Raw genomic sequence first — 21,848 nt, forward strand, 5'->3', positions numbered from 1 at the left:
CGATAGTCCTGGGTCAGAGAAAGTCCGGGGTTAAGAAACGCAAGTGTAAAAAGCCCTTTAGAGACATCTGATTCATAATTTTAAGACACGACCCCAGCAAACAACTATACAACAACAGTTAATTATTAAGACCTTGGTTCAAGGTGATGCTTTTGCAGAGTTCAGCGGTTTCAAGTCATTATTAGCAATGGAATCACGTTTACATAGCACTGGTTTGCTGTTCTTTGCAATCTGGTAGACTGCAGCGTGTATGTAAAGATAATGATTAATGCTATGTCTATCTACGCTGATAATACATTTACAATTGATAATTCCAGTCATTTAACTACAGATCTTTAATTTGTCAATTAATTCATTCGCAAAATATCCTTTATATGAAACATTCTTAGATGACTTCTTCTGGAACACGGCTCTACATTAGCGGTGGCCCGGTGATAAAGGGCAACTAAAACTAAAACTAAAATGTCGGGCCACCAAATTTTCAAAAAGACTATTTTCTGGGTGTTCCGATCCGACCACTAAAATTCAAAATCAATTTTGATATTACCTGTTATTTCGGGCCACTACAATTCAAAATCAATTTTGATATTATCTGTTATTTCGGGCCACTACATTTCTTTTTCAGTACACCAAAATCTCAGATTCAAAGACGTTTAGGGGAATGAACGGGCCACCAGAGGGGGAAAACAGTTTGTCGGAACGTCCGAGTGTGACTAATGTTTTATAAAACATGGTATCTTGGTGTTTGTTTTTTAGGATGGTTTGGGAGGGAGGGGAAGTTTTAATAGATATACAATTGTATTTGCATAGGCGGCATTGCCGTATCCAAATAAAATGTGGTGCCAAAAGTTATGGTCTGCAATAAGCCAGTTCCTTATCAATTTAGCCGCCTATATCTGCAAGACAACAAACAAACAAAAAAAAAAACCACTTCACTGATCAACTGCACATCCCTTGATGTTGTTGTTGTTGTTTACTTGGTCGTTGCTATGGTTTTCAGGACGATACCGCGCCCATTATGAAAGTCCATTTTCTTAATACGTTTCCGTCATATAAGTGCTTTTAGACTTCAACCTGATGTTGTTGTTGATGTTGTTGTCGTTGTTATTGCTGGGGCAATTATTTTAACAACACCAGAACTATGTATAGGGGCAGAGAACTCAACCATTCCGTTATCACACCCATGAAGGAACTACAGGAGAAGTAAGAAAGACCGGCGAAAGTCTTCTTTCCTCCTGCCCTCCCCCCCCCCCCCAATAAAAATAATAAATCAAAAATCAAAAATAAGTACACCCTGATATTGAGGTCATATCTACTTACTACCCAGTCATTATCATTCTTAGCGTAACTTGGCGCGATAGAAATCTTTTCTTTGTGCTTCTTTTCACACGATAAGTTGAAGACTTTTGAGGGGACGAGGTTTTCGGATAATGCGAAGCCTTTAAAAGACGCCGAGGCAAAGCGCATGATGTGATTGTTGCTTTTCTTTTCTTTTCTTTTTCTTAGATTTTCAGACTTTTTCCTTGCCTCCGGTTATACTCAATAGAATGAAGAGATGTGTAAATTGTTTATAGTCTTCCCCTCTCCCTCACCCCTGTCTCCCCTACCACCGAACCCCGCCCCTTCTCCCTATCCTTCTCTAACCATCCCAAGTTTCCCTCTATTTCTTTTCGTCGGATGTCAGTCTTGACACCATAATGCTTGACTGACATGCTTACAACGTATAATAATGGTGAGAAAAATCCCATGAGAAAAATCCCATGAGAAAATTAACGGATTGGCTTTTAATTGGGTGTGATATTCTAGTCATATTACTATGGTGATAAGCAGGTGATATTCAGCAATGTAGCTGGAATGTGGGGTATATAGGCATCGTCAATTTATACAGAATTCTCATGTTCAACGTGTTTTGAAACAAATACATACATTCTTATGCATGCATACAGGTGTACATGTGTCTATATAATATAATGTACGCTTGTTTGTTATGCATTTACATGTGTTAATATTTCACGTATGTAATATATACAATCAGCAACAAAAAAGAAGAAGAAAGTTAACACTTTTTCCAGTTAATATTTTTCATAGATCATTGTGTCATATACCATATTAAAGATTATCTAATTGGCTCTCAACCTGGTAGGGTTATAAAAGGAGAAACTTTACGCATGAGTGAACACCTTTGGTTTTGTCCTCCAAGGCAGAAAAGTAAAAATTGCAAAAATTGACATATTGAAATTCATTTGCAAATTCCCTCCAAGAGAGCAATAATAATAAAAGGCCAATTCAACGCAATGAGAGACATAAATAAAATAGTAGAAATAAGTTTCCGTTCCTTCATTTCTCTTTATATTCTAAAACAAATACAAAGCGGGGAAACTCAAGGTGGAACATAAGAATTTTCTTTCAATTCAAACGTTAAATGACATAGGAAGTAAGCCGCAAAGGTGATAAAATCGACAGAATTTCTTCTTATCACCTTTTAATTAAGGAATCTAAGAATGCATGAGACAAATTCAAGAGCCAAATATTATTTCAAATTTTCTTAATTTGGAATAACGTTTCAAATTTAACCTTCTTTGTTACCATTACTTTTTCTCTTATGTCTTTTGACTATGGATTTGACTGAAGATTCTTCAATTTCCTCCATTACTTTTTGCCTTTCTTTATATTTGGAGGGTTACAGAGACATTACAGAGATCATAAATTGATTTTTGTGAATCAATTTGGAATTCTATTGTATTGAATTTGTCTTTTGTTGTCATTGTTATATGGAGGAGCATACACGCTTGAAAAGCAACTTGTCCATTTTTGCAATTTTTATGTTTGTGCCTTGAAAGAGAAAAACAAATGTGTTCAATCATGCTTAAAGTTTCCCTTTTAATTGACCTGCTAGGTTGATAGCCAATTAAATTACCTTTAACATGGTATATAAAACACCGTTATTAGCCAATATAGTCTATGAGAAAGATGAACTTGAAAAAGTGTTTACTTTCTTTTTTTGCTGGGTGTATATGTAATTATATATATATATATATATATATATATATATACATATATTCATACAGTGTATTAACATATATGTTTATAAATGCATATATATATATATATATATATATATATAATCCAAGTTCATGCTGTAATCACAAACAGTTTATTCTGCACGCAAGTTTTTGAGCGATTCACTCTTTCTCAAGTGTTCGTGATTGAGAAAGATCGAATCGCTCGAAAATTTGTGTGCCGAAATAACTGTTGGTGATTACAGCATGAGCTTGGTTTCACAGTTTTATTTTTGATGATATGGGCGTGTGGACAACTTACTACTCCTGTCTGACATGCACCACGGCACATACACCTTTCCTCCCAATATGTCACATGATCTCTCTCATCCTGCCACAGACAGACAGCCACAAGACACCCAAGAAACACACACATCCGCCGAGCAGGTAACTACATTATTAAGTTTAGTTATGATATGTTTATTTCTGTTTATTATTTTTCGTTGTATGATATGCCTGAATGTAATATATATCCATTATTACATATTTAATCACAGTGATATATTGTTGAATGTCTTGCAATTGCTAGATATGTTGCCAAGTATGCTCTGAAGGTGTTACCTCATGCTGAAACTGTACTCAATGTATTACGTTCATTACTCCATTTGTTTATGATCTGTTATGCTCGTATTCATCTATTCCATTTCGTATAAACAGACAATAAAGCTGACGAAGACCTGAGGTCGAAAGCTTCTACCACCAACCGGCATCGTGCGACATCTTCTGTCCTCATTATTGTCTCGATTATATCTATATCTATATCTATCTCTCCCTCCCTCCCTCTCTCTCTCTCTCTCTCCCTCTTTCTCTCTTTCTCTCTCTCTCCATATATATATATATATATATATATATATATATATATATATATATATATATGGAAAAAGCTATCAGCAATTATAACTCTACTTTGTCGACGGTTCTGGACAAGTACGCCCCTATTCAGAAACGCTGTATTAACCTTCGCCCAAACACTCAATGGTACAATGAAGAAATTGCAAGTGCGAAACTGCGTCGAAGGCAATTAGAAAGAAAATGGAGGAAATCGTTGTTAGAGATTGATCGGCAGTTGTATTGTAAACAGCGTCAGTATGTCCGTTCACTACTCAGGAAAGCGAACACTGAATATCACTCTAAACAAGTTAATGACTGTGGTAAAGACACGAAGAAACTCTTTCAGGTTGTAAATAAGCTTCTTGGCAGAAAACAGAAATCCCCTCTACCTGAGCATGATTCTGACAAAGAGTTGGCTAACGAGTTTAATCGGTTTTTCGTTGATAAGATAGCGAATATACGCTTATCCTTACCATGTGTCAGTGTGGTTAAAAGTGAAGCTGAAGTTGCAACTACTTCAAAATTAGACTCACTATATCCAACCTCTGTAACTGAGGTTAAGAATATGATCATGAAGTCTCCAAATAAGTCATGTGAATTAGACCCTTTTTGTACAGATCTGATAAAAAAATGTGTATCAGTGACTGCCCCTGCCATTACGAGCATAATGAATGGCAGTTTTGCAGCAGGTGTTGTGCCAAATGAATTGAAAACAGCGGTGATATTTCCAACCCTCAAAAGACCTCATTTAGATAAGAACATGTTAAACAATTATCGACCAATTTCAAACCTGCCATTTGTTAGCAAAGTTATGGAACGTGTTTCCTTTTCACGCCTACGAGACTACTTGCAGGAGAATGATTTTCTTGATAGCCACCAATCAGCGTATCGCCCTGATCATAGTGTAGAGACATTACTTACTGACCTAACTGATCAATGTTTGAGACAAATGGATGCTGGGAATATCACTGCAGTTGTTTTACTTGATATGTCGGCAGCTTTTGATACTGTTGACCATTCCATTCTCACCCAGACTCTCAGATCTGTTGGTGTCACAGGACTTGCATTAGAGTGGTTTCAATCTTACCTTGCCAGCCGTTCACAATGTTAAGATCAATGACTGTAACTCTGATCCGGCTGCACTTACTTGCGGAGTCCCGCAAGGGTCTGTAGGTGACCACTTCTACTTTCACTATATCTTTCAAGGATTAGACACATTTTTGAAAGACACGACATTCAGTATCACTGTTATGCAGATGATATACAAATATTTGTATCCTTTTCACCAACCAGGACTGAACTCACTGAAGCTGTAAAACGATTGGAATTATGTATTGATGATGTTAAGGCATGGATGGAAAGAAATGGTCTCAAATTTAATGACAGTATGTCAGAATTTATTCTGATAGGATCCAAACAGATGTTGTCTAAGGTGAATTCTGATACATGTTTTGTTAGAATTGGCAATAGTAATATCAAGCCTTCGAACAAAGTTCGTAATCTTGGTGTTGTTTATGATGCAAATCTGACATTCAAAGACCACATTTCATATGTATCCCAATCTGTAAGATTTCATTTGCGTAACCTGGGCTCAATTCGGAGATATTTAACTAGATCAGCAGCAGAAAAACTGATGCATGCTCTTATTTCGTCTCGTCTAGATTTCTGCAATTCTCTGTTTTGCAGCCTTCCACAAAAAGAACTCAGTAAACTGCAATGTCTTCAGAATTGTGCCGCTAGATTACTTACTTTCAAGAAGAAAACTGTGCATACTACCCCAATACTTCGGTCCCTACACTGGCTTCCTGTAGAAAAACGTATTAACTTCAAGATTATTCTTCTTGTTTACCGTACATTGCGTAAATTTGCCCCTGTCTACCTTCAAAATACTCTTCATCTTCACCAACCACCACGTAATCTCCGTTCATCAAACTCGCTAAAATTACAGGTACCTCGAATCAAGCATAATTGGGGGGATCGGGCTTTTTCATATATGGGCCCAAAACTATGGAATGGCCTACCAAAATCTCTTAGAGAAGCATCTTCCATTGATAGTTTCAAAAAGAATCTCAAGACATATATTTTCAATTTGAATTGAAAATATTGTATATCTGTATGTATAGTATGTGTACGTATATAGGACTATATTGTTTCTTGGTTTATTGTCTTATTATTTTCTGTGATACTGTTGTAACGTGACACAATATGTGCTCTGTTCTATAGCGCCTTGAGTATCTTTTTTAGGTAGAAATGTGCGCTTTATAAGAGTCTCACTATTATTATTATTATTATTATTATTATTATTATTATTATTATTATTATTATATATATATATATATATATATATATATATATATATATATATATCAGAGAGAGAGAGAGAGAAAGAGAGAGAAAAAGAAAGAGATAGAATCGGTAACTATACCAGTTCCATCGAAGCCTGAGACAGCACATAGCAAAGAATCATGGATTTTAAAATGTTTGCGAGGATATGTCGTATGCGAGGGTTGAAATGTAAGTTGACATCGGAAAAAAAAGAAAGAAATGAACCAAAGCTACCGCAACATGATTTTTCACAATGGATGATGCCACGGCTCGACATAAGACTCACTATTCAGTTTGTGGAACTGAATGCTTACCTTTGCTATTCTCTCATTCTACTCGAGATTTGCTGATAAAGAGTCGTTCCAGTTCACTGATGTCAGGATAGTCCTAAACATTTTGAGAGCAATTAAGCTCTCAAAACTTCCTTACATTCTCGCCCATCGATTCCATTCAGCACAGTTCTGAGAGTTATCCTTGTAAGATGTAAACCGATCATCTATCTCATTATCCTCGTTACAAACAGGCATGTATTCTCATTGTGCGACAGACACACACTACACAAACGCACACTCACACACACAACACACGCAAACACATAGTTACCTCTATACACAATGTCCCCCACAAAAATTACAATCGGATTTTTGCATTGGTAACACCTAATATGAATAAACCGTCTAAATGCTACTTCAGGGTCCTAAAACATAACATCTAAGCTCTATTTTACAGAAAACCCCATTCAATTTGGTTAAGTGGTTGCAGAGAAATGAGGATTATTGTGAAGCATGTCATGAGTCTGATTCTTCCAAGTTTAGCACTTTTGGATGCTCTTGGAACATATTAATGTGTATACACAATAGACAGAACTTGGAGGGAAGGGATTCCTGACATGCTCTACAAAATTCATCATTTTTCTTTGACCACAGAAGCAAACTGAATGGGGTTTTCTGTAGGATATGGGCAATGAGCTATAGTTCATTGCCCATATCCTACAGAAAACCCCATTCAGTTTGCTTCTGTGGTCAAAGAAAAATGATGAATTTTGTAGAGCATGTCAGGAATCCCTTCCCTCCAAGTTCTGTCTATTGTGTATACACATTAATATGTTCCAAGAGCATCCAAAAGTGCTAAACTTGGAAGAATCAGACTCATGACATGCTTCACAATAATCCTCATTTCTCTGCAACCACTTAACCAAATTGAATGGGGTTTTCTGTAAAATAGAGCTTAGATGTTATGTTTTAGGACCCTGAAGTAGCATTTAGACGGTTTATTCATATTAGGTGTTACCAATGCAAAAATCCGATTGTAATTTTTGTGGGGGACATTGTGTATAGAGGTAACTATGTGTTTGCGTGTGTTGTGTGTGTGAGTGTGCGTTTGTGTAGTGTGTGTCTGTCGCACAATGAGAATACATGCCTGTTTGTATGTGGATTGATTCACTATTTTTTAAGTTATCGTTGCGATTTCACGTGCTTACATTACTTCATCAAAATACAATATACATAATTAATACGCATGCTACTAAAACGTGTATCACTATACATTACTGTCTTTAAGTCCACTTCTTGATGACCACCACTCCTACATTTTGTCTATTTGATTTCACTCTATATTTACAAAGTCGATTATGTGGAATTGTACTGAAAGTTTTACCAATTCCAAGTCCTGGTTTGGTTTGGTTTGGTCTGGTTTGGTTTACTTCTTTATTCAAACAAAATACAAATTCAAATTCCAGAAATTGAATTGAACTGAACTGAATTGAATTGAATTGAATTGAATTGAATTGAATTGAATTGAATTGAATTGAATTGAATTGAATTGAATTGAATTGAATTGAATTGAATTGAATTGAATAACCGTGATAACTGTAACTGCACTGGTCTTACACTCGAGACACAGTGAACAGTTCCAGGTGTTTATTTTCATATTTCACTAGCTTGACATCGAGATACATAAAAAAGAATACAAACCAAGCAAGATACAAAATATAACATAAATCGGGTCATGAATACAAAGTGTGTCAGCATACATAATGTACATAAGACAATTCTCTATGACTAAATCTTGTGAAATATGATGGAACCGCAAAAGCAAAGCTTGTAAACGCAGATTCCAGGAAATGATAACATTGACAAGGGCAATGATTCATTTCATAAAAAAAAAGTATTCATCAAAGGTATAAAAACATAGACAAATAGTGTTATGTACAAAACATGTCAATAAGATAAGATATGGTAATGTTTTTTTTTTTTTTTTGGATAAAAAAATAACCTAAGTATGAATACTCGGCGACATAACTCTCTTGGGAGAATTGGGCGATCAATTGTGTGCAGAAAGCAGTTTAATGATAAAGAATGAAAGTAGTCATAATTGATCATGAAGATTATGATTACCATCATTAGTACTATTATTGTTGTTCTTATTATTGTTATTATTATTATTATTATCATTGTTATTGTTATTATTATCATTATTATTATTATTATTATCACTATCATTACACTTGTATTATCACTATTATTAGGTGATACGCTATCAGCGTATCACCTATTGTGATTGTCAAAATCTCTCTTTATTTTTTTTTATTCTTCTTTCTTTCTGGACAATTTTGTGTCGTCAATATCTCAACAATGACATTACGGAATGACATGAAATTTTCAGTCAACATGTCTCATAACAATATCTAGCCACAATAAGGTTTTCATGACAGTAACATATCTATGACGTCATCTAGGCGCCATTTTGTGATTTTCGGACCTTGTCACATGATCGATCATAACTTCATAACTAGATGTCATTTCTGCATCATTTTCGGTGGACATAAAGTTCAGGTCACGCTCTATCTTACTTTTTAACGCTAGTTACCCAGGTCTTCATTACGCGCGCCTACGCGCGCGTCAAAATTTTAAAAGGCTCAAAACGACTTCCCAATGGGAAATCTCGAAGTTTCAGACAATTTTAAGCGTTTCAAACATTTTCTCGCGTGCGCGTCCGTCCGCGCAATTTCACGCGCAGAGGGCGTAACCAACATGAAAATGCAATTTTTTTGACTGATTTGGATTCCTGATACTTTGAGTAACAATATCCACTGATTTCCGATCGATGTTGACCTATAACAAAGGAATGCACTGGCGTCAAAGTTGAAATTCCGCGCGCGCGTCTTTCTGCAAATATAGTGAAAAAACATGTCTTTGTTTATTTCGCCATAGCTCTTTAAATCGTCCGTTGACCCGATATTTCTATTGCATATTACAAAAGCATATGAATTGTAAATAACATTCCTAGTATCAATATTGCCAGGAAAACGCGATGAAGTGATCATATCGTCATTTTGAATAAAAAAAGTGGAATTGATTTTTTTGAGGTACTGTTTCTGACATTCATTTGCTCGTATCTCTGTTGTTTAAGCTCAATATTATCCCAAATTCACATATGTTGTCCTTTAAACATTTGCCTTTCAAGTCCATGTCATGGTTTTGAAATTTGATGACGTCATCATACTTTAAATTGTGATTAAAAGTAAAGATGCAAAATCGGACAAGTTTACGTGTTATGTCTATGGGAGGTGATTTTTTTTAAAAGCATGCATTGACTTAACAACGTTTAAGCACCTTTATCTCAGCTGATTTTGCTTCATTTCCTCTGAAACTTTAGTATGTTGTAGCTGAGACAATAAGCTGCAGTAATCATGCATTTTATTCTTTGAAATCTCCTCATCAGATTGACAATTTTGCAGTTTAAAACTGAAAATGAAAATGGAATGTGGACAAAACGATTCCTCATGTATCTTTCATATACATAAGTTTACGTTCCCCATATTTTCTCGTCGAGACGTATGGCCGAGTGGTTAAAGGCGCCGTCTCAGAGACGTGAGGTTGCGGGTTCGAACCCCACAAGATCACGAAACAATTTTTTTTTATTTTACTTTTTTTTCTTCAATTTGTATTATATATTCGTCCATGTAGAAATCACGTTCGTATATAAACGCACCTATACACACACACAGACACACACACACGCCATATCCCTCTTTTTTGTGTGTTGGAGACCACATTGCTTCGACTGCAGCAACATTTTGCAGGTTGACTTTGTCAAACCGATCATAGTATGTAATGACGACGACTGAGGTGTTGTACTTTGAACAATTGTCTTTCAAGACGATGTCATTGTTTTGTAATTTGATGACGTCATTACACTGAAAATTGTGATTAAAGGCAAGGTATCAAAACCAGCCGATTATAGGTTTTATGTCTGCGGGACGTATTTTTCCCAAGTTGCCAGAAATGGCATAGCGACCTCAGTCGTTACATGGCCGCTTTTCCGTCTAGCAATGCAATAGATGTTCACACGGCCACGTTAGTTGAGTGGGCATTGACTTTCCCCCTGTTATATCTATACATTGTTTTTTTTTTTTTGTCTTACCATTTCCGTGGATGACCCGTGGCCGAGTGGTTACAGAAACGGTTTCGCATGCACGCTCAATATAACTTCAAGGTGCCTATATCACATTCTTTTCTTTGTCGATCACAGATGACTGTCATCTGATGACCACAAGCGTATCACCTAACTCGTCCTCAATGTGACGAGTTTTCATGTCTCGTTAGTATTAGCAGTAGTAGTAGTAGTAGTAGTAGTAGTATATGTGAAATAACTGATGTGTGATTCAACATGGCGTTATCCCAACGTCTCTACACTCACGAGTACCTTTTCTGCCTTGCTTATACTAGCGAAGTATGCTTTATACACTTGAGAAGGGCCTACTATTATACAGGATTTATTAACTTGCACTTTATGACTTCTCGCGACTCGGGTTTTTATCTCTACAATACCGTCCTAATCTCCGCCATGCGATGAGAAGTTAAGTCCGCTTAGCAGCTGAGCGGAATTAATGTAATTTATCTTTGTTCATCCCCTCTCTTTCTAACTCCTCCCCCCCCCCCCTTCTCTCTCTGGAATTTGCTAAATACGCTATACTTGAAATCAGTAAGTCCCGTTGAATCTCGACATATGAAAAGAAACACGACGAAGATATATGACAAGAAATGTAAAAGCCATCTTAAGTTTTGTTGAATACGAAGTGAATAAGATGATGGAATGAAAAAAAGAAACGGGGGGGGGGGAGGGAGAGAAGAACGGGGGGGTGGCAAGCAGGATCTTTGCACCATGTAACCTACACAGACCATGGACCCTCCTTCACTCACTGCGCTCTTTTTCCAGGTACAATAGATTATTGCAGCATGTGACCGCACGCTAAGAGTTCACGTAATACATGTCACACACACACACACACACACACACACACACACACACACACACACACACACACACACACACACACACACACATACACACACACACACACACACACACACTCACTCACTCACTCACTTTTTTTATAATTCTTTATTCGAATTTCGTTCAATTTCATATCACAGAATCAGAAACGTTCACAGAAACAAAACATCGTACAAAGACAAATTGCATTATACACAAACATTGTACAAAATAACGTCAATCTTACACTATATAAGGACAAAATGCAGTAACACCAACATTGTGCAAACTAATGTCAAACTTACATTGTAACTCTTTTAACCAAGGAAACGAAATCCGCTTTTTTTAACACATATTCTCGCAAAAAAGCCCGCAAAACGGGAACATAATAGATAATTTGCTTAAAACACAAAACGGGGCATATTTCACTGCTTCTCGAAAGAAAAGAAAACGAGAAAGAAAAAACGACGCCATTTGCGAGAAAACATACACACATGCACACACACATCCCCGCACAACGCCAACATGCACCCCGCCCCCTACCCCCTGCCTTCAGCCCTCAGGTTTCAATTATACACTTGAATAACTCTGCCGTGTAAATTGCCATTTTGTTTCTCAAACAATAAATTACTTCCTAATCATGATGTGGAAATACTAAGAAGAAGAAGAAGAAGAAGAAGAAGAAGAAAAAAAAAAAGAGAACCCGACAACGTTATGACAATAACTCGCAGATATATGTACGGCAAATTCAAAACAGAAAAAGAAAATCACATATCATCCTCGGTATAGTATATATGTTCCCACTTTAACGAATGCATTCCAACTGTTCCTCTTTTACTCGCTATCTAATTTTCTTCTTCTTTACACATCTTGAAATACTTCATAACATCATTAAACTTTTGTACCTCCCCTTCTGATCTCACTGAATACAAAATATATTTAATCATCAACATAATTCTATTCCATCCTTTGACTTTTAACGTTTTTTCGGATATACCTGTATAAACAACTTCCCAATTCATATTTCCTAGTTCTTCTAAATTAAATTTCTGAATGATAATTTGCCACAAATCCTGCACTTTAATACACTCCCAAAATAAATGTGAATATGTCTCAGTGCTCTTTTTGCAGAAAGAACAGAGATCATCCGAAACAACCCCAAATCTGAACAGATTAACTTTTGTATAAAGTGCACCATGAAGAAGTTTAAACTGAAATTCCCTAAGCTTTGGGATAAGAGTTGTGACTCTGGGTCGGAGAAAAATATCTTGAGTTAGGCCTACTTTTGGGGAGAAGACAAAATTATTCTGTTGATCTCGTACTTCCAATGTATATAACTGCTGTAAATCAGTTAAAAGATGAGAGTAATTCTTTCTCGAAGGTATGTCACCAATCCTAATTTCTTTTCCATGTGATTTTTAACCAAATATCATACACTTGAAAAAGTTTAGTACTGACCCAGGATAAACTAAACCGTCCACTTTTCAAAATTACATCACAAATCCTCCAAACATATTCAATTTCCTCACTACAACCCTGCTTTTTGAAAATACATAATCGGCCGTATACCTTTTCCATCAAAATAATGACATAATCTATAATTTTTTCCTAAAAAGATTTTCATTATAATGTCATTTTACCTTTGAATTTTTAAAAAAAATTATCATTAAATACTATTTGATTCATATGCCCCTCTTCTAAATTTCTCAATCTTCCCAAATCATGCCACACTCGTAAAATCTCTTTGTAAAATTTCAGAACTTTCAAAGAAAATTCATTTGTTTCCAAATTACACTGAAAAATTAAAATGCCACCAACTGACCTAAAAACATATTGAAAATACTTTTTCCAGGTCATATTCTTTTCTCCACAAAAAAAAAGTCTTTTCACCCATATTACTCTTTGAGCTTTAACAAACAACTCAATTCATCATTCTATGTCCCCCTTCTCCATAATCTTGATACAAAATAGCCCTTTTAATGCGGTCTTTTCGTTTCCATAAAAATTTAAAACAGATCTTTTTAACCTATGCAAATACCCACAAAAGAACAACAATATTATTGACGACGATATATAATTCAATTTAAGATAATGCGTATGTTTTAAGTAAACTAATCTTATCCATCAAAGATAAATCTCTTTGTTTCCACCAACTTAATAATCTTTTTATTTCACACACAAACACACACACACACACACACACACACACACACACACACACTCTTCCTCTGTTTTCCTTTCTCCCTAATTCTTTGCCACCCTACGAAGACTCCTCCCAAATGTGAGGATTTTGCGAAAGATGCGGAAGATATATCGGAAATGTATGGCCTACAAAAAATATCCAGTATTCCAACCTTCCATGGTACCACATCTGTTGAGGTCATCCAACGAGCCCGACACCCACGAGTCATACGGCCCACGAGCTCGACAACAGAAAAAGAAAAAGGTCCACGAGTAATACAGGGCGCGAGTTATACAGCCCATGTGCTCGAAATTACGCAAAAAAAAAGAGAAAAGCCCACGAGACCAGCCCTATATGATGTAATGTCGGTCTCGTGTTTGTTTGTTTGTTTGTTTGTTTGTTTGTTTGTTTTTGCCTTTTCGTGTCCGACTCATGGGCCTTACTGGTATATGACTTGATATTGACCTCGTGGGCCTTGTTCACTTAGTGTCTAGCTCGTGAGCTGTATGACTCGTGGGCTGTATGACTCGTGGGTGTCGGACTCGAGACATGCACCTGCATCTGTTACGACAACGGCCTAAAATAGTGGTCCTCAAATCAGTAGAAATTTTCGCAGTTTAGGTTCGTGGAAAGGGTGAGTCTATGAGCTAGTTGTTTGTCCCCGAACTCGACAGACGTTGTAGGCATCATGGATATGTGAGATGCTACCTCCTCTGGTTCGTTTGCCTTGGATAGTATGACGAAAGTCATATATCCCCCTTCGACCAGTTATTTTTTTTCCTTACGTCATTATTGCAACACCCTGTACAAATACGTACTTGTCGTTGGTATATTGATGACGCTATTCATCTTGTCGAGCTTGTGGGCCTAGCTTGTCTAGTGTCGAACTTGTGGGCCTAGCTTGTCTAGTGTCGAACTTGTGGGCCTTATTTACCTAGCGTCGAGATGTTGGACCTTTTGTTAGGGGGGGGGGGTTAGTGTCAAGCTTGTGGGTTATATGTTTCGTGGATGTATGCCGGCCTTTTTTCAATGGAGCGCTCGTTGGTACATACATATCGAGATGGCGCTATTCATCCCGTCGAGCTCGTGGACTTGGCTTGTTCAGTGTCGATCGTGTGGCCTTACACACACTGTACTTGCCTAGTGCCTAGCTTGTGGGTTTTTTTTTTCAGCCTATTGTCCAGCTCGTTTACCTTTTTTTTTTCCTTTTTTTTGTGCCTAGTTTCTAATTCGGGATTCTAACTAGGATGTGGACAGGACATCACTTAACCGATTATTTGACGATTAATTTAAAAAAAAGTCAATTTCACCAAAATTTGAGATACAAGGTCTTGTCACCCCAGCGATGATAACGCCTACATGAGTACATAATATTTAAGGAACTTTGAATCATATACGTTTCAACAAAACATGGGTACAATTATTATAATACATGTAATATGAACTTTGTTTTTCATCTTACTTTTACCATGGACCTACAACACATAATATGGACTACGAACGGAGCTCTTACTTTGATCCCATCATCCCCTCCGCCATATGATTATGTGCATGTTGATGAGAACATGCAAATGTTTGAATAATGACGTGCATCGTCACTGACAAAAACATCGTCACTGCCTGATTCCTTCGGGATCCCGATGGAATCTCACTTTCTTTGCTCATTTTTCATTTATACTTATTCTTTCTGGTCCGTATTCCCTTTGTCTGTACACTTGTATTTCTCAAGATATTTATTTTAAATGAAGGGAATTGAAATCAAGTTGTCGTGCTAGCGGTCAGAGAATTTATGAAAAGTATAATTCAGTAATGCGTAAGTAGAGATGCAAGATGCAATACTGACCAATCAGAATCGAAGATTCATCAAATGAGGTACATATGAATGAATAAAGAAATGTATATTATTATGGATATATGTTCTTTTGGAATTATTTTGCTGACAGCATTAAGTTTGCACCAAGTGTCACGTCGTTTAAAACTTTAGACTGTAATGGTTTCTGTTAAGTTCCTATATCGGATCTTCAGGGAATCAGCCTTAGGTAATTGTCAGTCATCCGAATCTTTTCCTGTTATTAATTTGTTTTAAACAAATATTCTTCAGAGGCAATTCTGTCTCATGCAGTGCATTATTTCTTCTCTTCTCTCTAATATTGTGATAGTTCTTATTTGTGAGAATGGTACTTTTCACCTGCAATTTCTTTTCCAAGTCCAAAATGGTCCGTTTTGAATTCAACTCATAACTCCTCCTTACTCAAATTCTTTGCTGCGAGAAGGCGACCTTGTGGAGGGCTTTGTAGAGTTTGAATTCTGTCGTTAGTGTTACATTTTTCTTTACGCACCCTATAGTTGTAGGTCTGCCTCCCTGTACAATGTACATGGTAACATCTTTCGTACTTTGTTACCCACGCCGATGAAAATCGGCAGGGGATTATGTAAAGGGTTCCGTATGTTTGTTTGTTTGTTTGTTTGTTTTTTGTTTGTTTGTTTGTTTGTTTGTTTGTTTGTTTGTTTGTGTACAAGATAACAAGAGAACGGGTAAACGGATTTGCACGAAATGTTCAGGGGATGTCTGGATAATGACAGGAAAGAATCGATTAGATTTTGGTGATAATCGGTTGACCCTTGCAAATTCTGTGCGACCTTTAAGTTTTGACCCCATGGTATAGTGACCACTCCGAAAATTTCCCGTTTCTCACCTTGCGATTTTCCGCTACCATACGAAAACATAAACTCCCAAACGATCGGACTTCGCTGCTCAAATGTTCGTAAGAATTCCGAAATTTACGTTTAGGCCTATTTGAAGGACTATGTCCTTCTGGATTTATGAAAGTTCGTTCTCCGTCGTCACAAACTGGCCCGTATTTTGATGATTTTTCAAATTAAAATTGGTTGTTTTTTTCGTTGGAGGAACATTTGCTCGGTCGCAGTCACACTGCACGATATGCGCGCTCAATGTCAATGCATGTGCAAGGCCGCTGAAAATGCATCGCGCTCTACCCTGTTGGTGCAAAATAGCATCGGGGACGTTGCGGCGCTCGTTGGTGACCGAATACTGGTTCAGTAGACAATTTGCATTTAACCCTTGCATTGAATAATTCCCGTAGACACTAATCATAGGGGTAATTGCCTAGGGGGTACGTAAATTTTGTTTTTCTTTTGCGCTTTTGTGGATACCATCAAAGATCGTACACTCATACGACCTTTGATATGAACACGCTCTCGGCTTGCTATAAGCAAAATATCCCGCAAGAAAACGGCGTATTTCTCGATTTTTAGCGCTTTTTCGGCGACCCGTCGCGTAGACAATACTCTTAAAACTGGACTTAATTCGCGCGCGCTTGGAAAAGTTCCGAATCTGCACTTTTGACGGTGGAATTTGGGATTTTCGATGGATTTTTGGAGGAGACTAAAGGACTTTCCTGTGGTGAATGAGTGTTACCGTATGTGAAATGATGTGATTTGCGTGTGATGTGACTGTAGAACCAAAGATCGTACACTTCAGTGTACGATCTTTGGTAGAACGCACTGGCTGGTGATAAAGGACACTGGCAATTAAGTGACCGAATTCTGGTAGATGACCGAATGCACAGTATGTTTACCCCGACTTTGTACAAGGCGTGGGTCTGCCGCCTTTGACGGCCCCTCTCTAGTTAATAATGGTTTTGAGTTGAAAGCATATGGCAAGCTCTGCTTTTTAGCTTCCCCTCCACTTTCAACATCAACTTAGCATGTATATACATATTTCTTCCTCATTATATTGTGTTAATATTATTTTTCTATGTTTGCAAATCATGTATTTTTGTATTTTTTCTCTGTTTGTACTATGTTTTTGTTTTGTTCACTGACACTCTTTGTTGAAAATGAAATAAGATGACATATTATATATATTATATACATATTATATATACATATTTTATATGTATATATATATATATATATATATATATATATATGTTGATTAGGTTGTCCACGTGTTGGCAAGATAAATAGATAAGTAACAAAACTGGAACAAAGTTCATGCTGTATTCATCAACGGTTTATTTCTGCACACAAATTTTCGAGCGTCTCGCCGTCCTTTCAACACTTGTTGTTCCAGTTTTGTTACTTATCTTTATATATATACATGTATATATATATATATATATATATATATATATATATATATATATATATAAGATTGATAGATAGACAGATGGAGAGATAGTAATGTATATTATGGACATCTTACAGTACAAAATTGACGACGCCATAAGACTACTTGTGTCATATTCAAGATATAGCAGTCCTTTTATTAACTCCATCAACGCATGATAGTCACACCAGTGGAAAACAATCCTATATACCGGAGACTACACGACAATGTATAGTACGAGAGTAAAGAGGCGACATTAGATATCGCAAGAATCGATCACCAACACATGCAACACAGACATGCATAGAGTCAGTTAAATATCATAATATATTTTATTTTGTTGCAGAAGCCACTCTCATTTTTTCTCTATAAAAGATAAAAGTTTGCAATGAAAAGCATACATAATATCTCACACCTTTGACAAGAAAGTATCAATATGCATGTATCTATTACATCATGTATACTACAATCATTATATTAAAGTAACCTCTTCAAGCTAGATTTGACTGGAACAAGAAATGAATGAATGAATGAAAACGTGTTCACTAAATGTTTTATTTGTGCACGAGTCTCATGTAAACTCATATTCCCTCCGGTATTCACTATTACTCTAATTCTTCCTATACAGCGATGCACATACTAACCGTCGTTCGAAATTGAATCTAAATCTAGATAACTCCTAAAACACCGAAAAAGGCAAGTTATTTTCACATTTCAAGCAATATTTTAGCGTATTCAAATTTCCCGTATTTTTCAATAAGTACTCAAGAGATATTCCCGTTGCGTCATGTCAAAACGTATAACAATAGAAGATCTCACACAAACATTGTCAGATCATGGTGAAGAAAATGGGTTGACAGGATATTTCAGATTATTATGTCGTCACTACACGTCACTACTGAGCACTCTATTTTCCGTTCGAGACTCTTCTACAGGAAAATCGGCAAGACAGGCGCCTATTCCATAGCACAAGCTACAGGAAATTATCATTGAAACAGCTCTTACACGATGTGCTCCTGGCTTTAATCAGTTTTACTTCGTTTTGTTTTGTTTTATTTTATTCCGCGTGATCGTACTATGCTCTCTACGGCGTTGTCGCGATGGCTTGGTAAATACTGAGTAAGACTGGACACTAGACTACGCCGTGGTCCAATGGAGTTCGGGATTCTGCGTGCAAGTATTCACCTGGCTCTATACATCGCGTGCTGTAGTATTATATAATCGATATTGCGTAACATAATTAATCAAGACAAAACAATGACTTCGAAAAATATTTCAGTAAAATGTGGTTTAACCACTCTCATCCCAAGTATAAGTCAAAAAATGAAGAAGAAACAAACAATAACAATAACAATAACCTTTGGTATAGGACTGGGAAAATTTCACTCATATCAAATAACATCATTAGGTTGCCTATTATTACAATGGCGAGAGTTCATTCTCATAGTCCCATACACACAATGAGAAGTAACAATAATATCATCGGCGCGAGTTCCTTCTCATAGTCCCACACGCACAACGAGAAGTAACATTAAACAATAATAACCATTATAGACGTTTGCAGAGAGTAACCGAGAATAAGTCATCTACACATTGTATTCGCTTCCCTTGATATGACTATAGGGACTCGACAAGTGACAAATATCAATGATTATATCACTAGAATCACTGTAACAAAGTAATACATGTATACAATACACGTACGTTTCTCAAAATAAGGAAACACAGAAGCATGCACTCAACGAGAACAAACCAATATCATTATAGCACAGGGCACACAAAATAATGCGCTTAAGTTTTCAGTGCTCTTAGTTTCATGTAACCTGATCCCTATTATGAGTTGTTGTTTTTTTCTCAATGTAAAAACATTGTGTAGGACTCCAATGGTTCACGAAGGAAAAGGATGAGAATGGATACCAAATGGGCCCACATTATTTACATATATAGTTTTAAAAATGTCATGGTTTAACTGTAATCTATGGACTAAAGAAAAAAAAGAAGCAAAATAAGTGTACCCTGCGATGGGTCATATTTGAATTCATGGATTTACAAATTCTCAATATCCATAGGCATCTTCGGACTATTAACTGCCAATGTGGAATCCAGCTATACTACACATTGCTTTGAACATTTTCCATTTTCACTACAACATTTTGGCAAATCGAGAATAGAATGTACTCTTGTAAAAATAATACATGAATGTTTATAAATGTAATACACGGTGGCGAGGTGTTGATTTCACTTCTTCCGATAGTTTAAACATTCTTGTCTTGCTTTGGTCTTAAATAATTATTGTTCTTGATCATTGTATTTGGTCTGTTCTATATACATAAATCGACAACAGATGGGGAAAGTCTGGTACAAATTACCTTTTTCTGCTCATGCGCAAAGTGGAACGATAACGGCTTTTTATTTCACCCTCATCTTTTTTTTTTCAGTGAAAATGCGTCCCGACTTAAATGATGCTGTAGCTGACCCCATGGATTTAATTCAACGTCGCGTTGACGGGTGGGTCAGCTTTTCGTCTGTGGGGATTAAACTATCTTGAATATTAAACGTATAGGCAAACACTTTGTAATTGTGGAGTGACATTATTTATGAATTTCCAGCCTGAGCAGAATTAGGGAATAACCGGGAGAAATACATCGAACTTGCCACCTGGAATAACATTATATAACGAACAAAAAAGAGAAGGAATATGAATATATAAATTTGGTCTCGTAACCACTTTTGAACAATGAAATAAAGACTAAATAATCTACGTATTCTACATGTATTAACAACAGATTTGCGCGATAACCTTCTAACCTACATTACACTGCCTAGAACCACTCATTGTATGATGCGTATTGGTGCAAATATCGTAATCATCACAGGCACTCACATGGTGCTATAGTTACTGAAAAAAGAACAGGGAAAACACTTAAAGAAGAAACTCAAATCTGGAAAAAAAAAGTTTGTAGGAATGACGTTAAGCCACAGAGTTTGACAATTTGTAGCTGATAAGGACTGGAAAAACATAAAGAACAGCTGCCTATCTTGTTTGGAAATGTAACTTTCCATACGTTGAGATGCGACTAGCTTGGTTTTTGCAACTGAGTGTAGTTTTGAGATATATTTTTCTTTCTTTTCGTATGCATTGTACTTGTAAATGAAGTCCTCAATATATATCATAAAAGGCCACATAAGCGATTGTTAACTTCTCACTCCATTTTTGCCAAAACACGTTCTCTTTCGTGTCTTATACTTAGCCAGACTGTTGTCCTCTCTACACACAATCCGTATCTTGAAAGTGACTCGTATCCCTAACATTTGTTTTGCTTTGTTACTCTATTCTCATTAAATTTTTCCCCCATTTGGCTCATCATAATAATGCCATTGTGCGGAAAAACTCCAACCTCAAAAGTTTTGAAAGAGAACTTTCAAAACCTTTGAAAGAGAACAAGGATTTGTTGTGTACAAATTTCTCAATCTACCACTGTTGGCAGTGGAAAGGCAATAATGATGCTTAGTATACACAACACACGCTTGCACACAAGGAATTAAAAAAACAATCTAAAATAGGCGTTTCATTGCCACAACAGAAATGCATAATGATAAAATAATTTTGATTATAGCAACAACACAAACCAATACCTTTTTTTCCTTTGCTGTCTTTGAGTAACGTTAAACTTCATTATCATTGTTATCATTATTGTAGATGTTTTAGAAACACTTGGAGAGCGCAAGTGTTTTCTGATGCCATCATAATGGTTACTAATGCCACAGAACTGTACACACACATCCTCCAGAAAACAAAACAAAAACAAAATCCCGGATACAATATACTGATCTGAATCTGGGTCACCACAAAAAGAGTAATCACCCCAACGGACATATACAATTTCATCAATATCCGTTCAAAAGCTTTTGTAGAAGTACTGCCATCCAACCATCCAATCAACGAACTTACAAACAAACAAACAAACAAGCAAAAGCCAGCAAAATCATAACCTCCTTTTGGCCAAGGTCAGAATCAGTGGAGATATAAGCCCACCTCCAC

Source organism: Diadema antillarum, unplaced genomic scaffold (genome assembly GCF_040938485.1).
Source record: "Diadema antillarum isolate AM-2024a unplaced genomic scaffold, OU_Dant_1.0 seq00000744_RagTag, whole genome shotgun sequence".
Taxonomy (NCBI): domain Eukaryota; kingdom Metazoa; phylum Echinodermata; class Echinoidea; order Diadematoida; family Diadematidae; genus Diadema; species Diadema antillarum.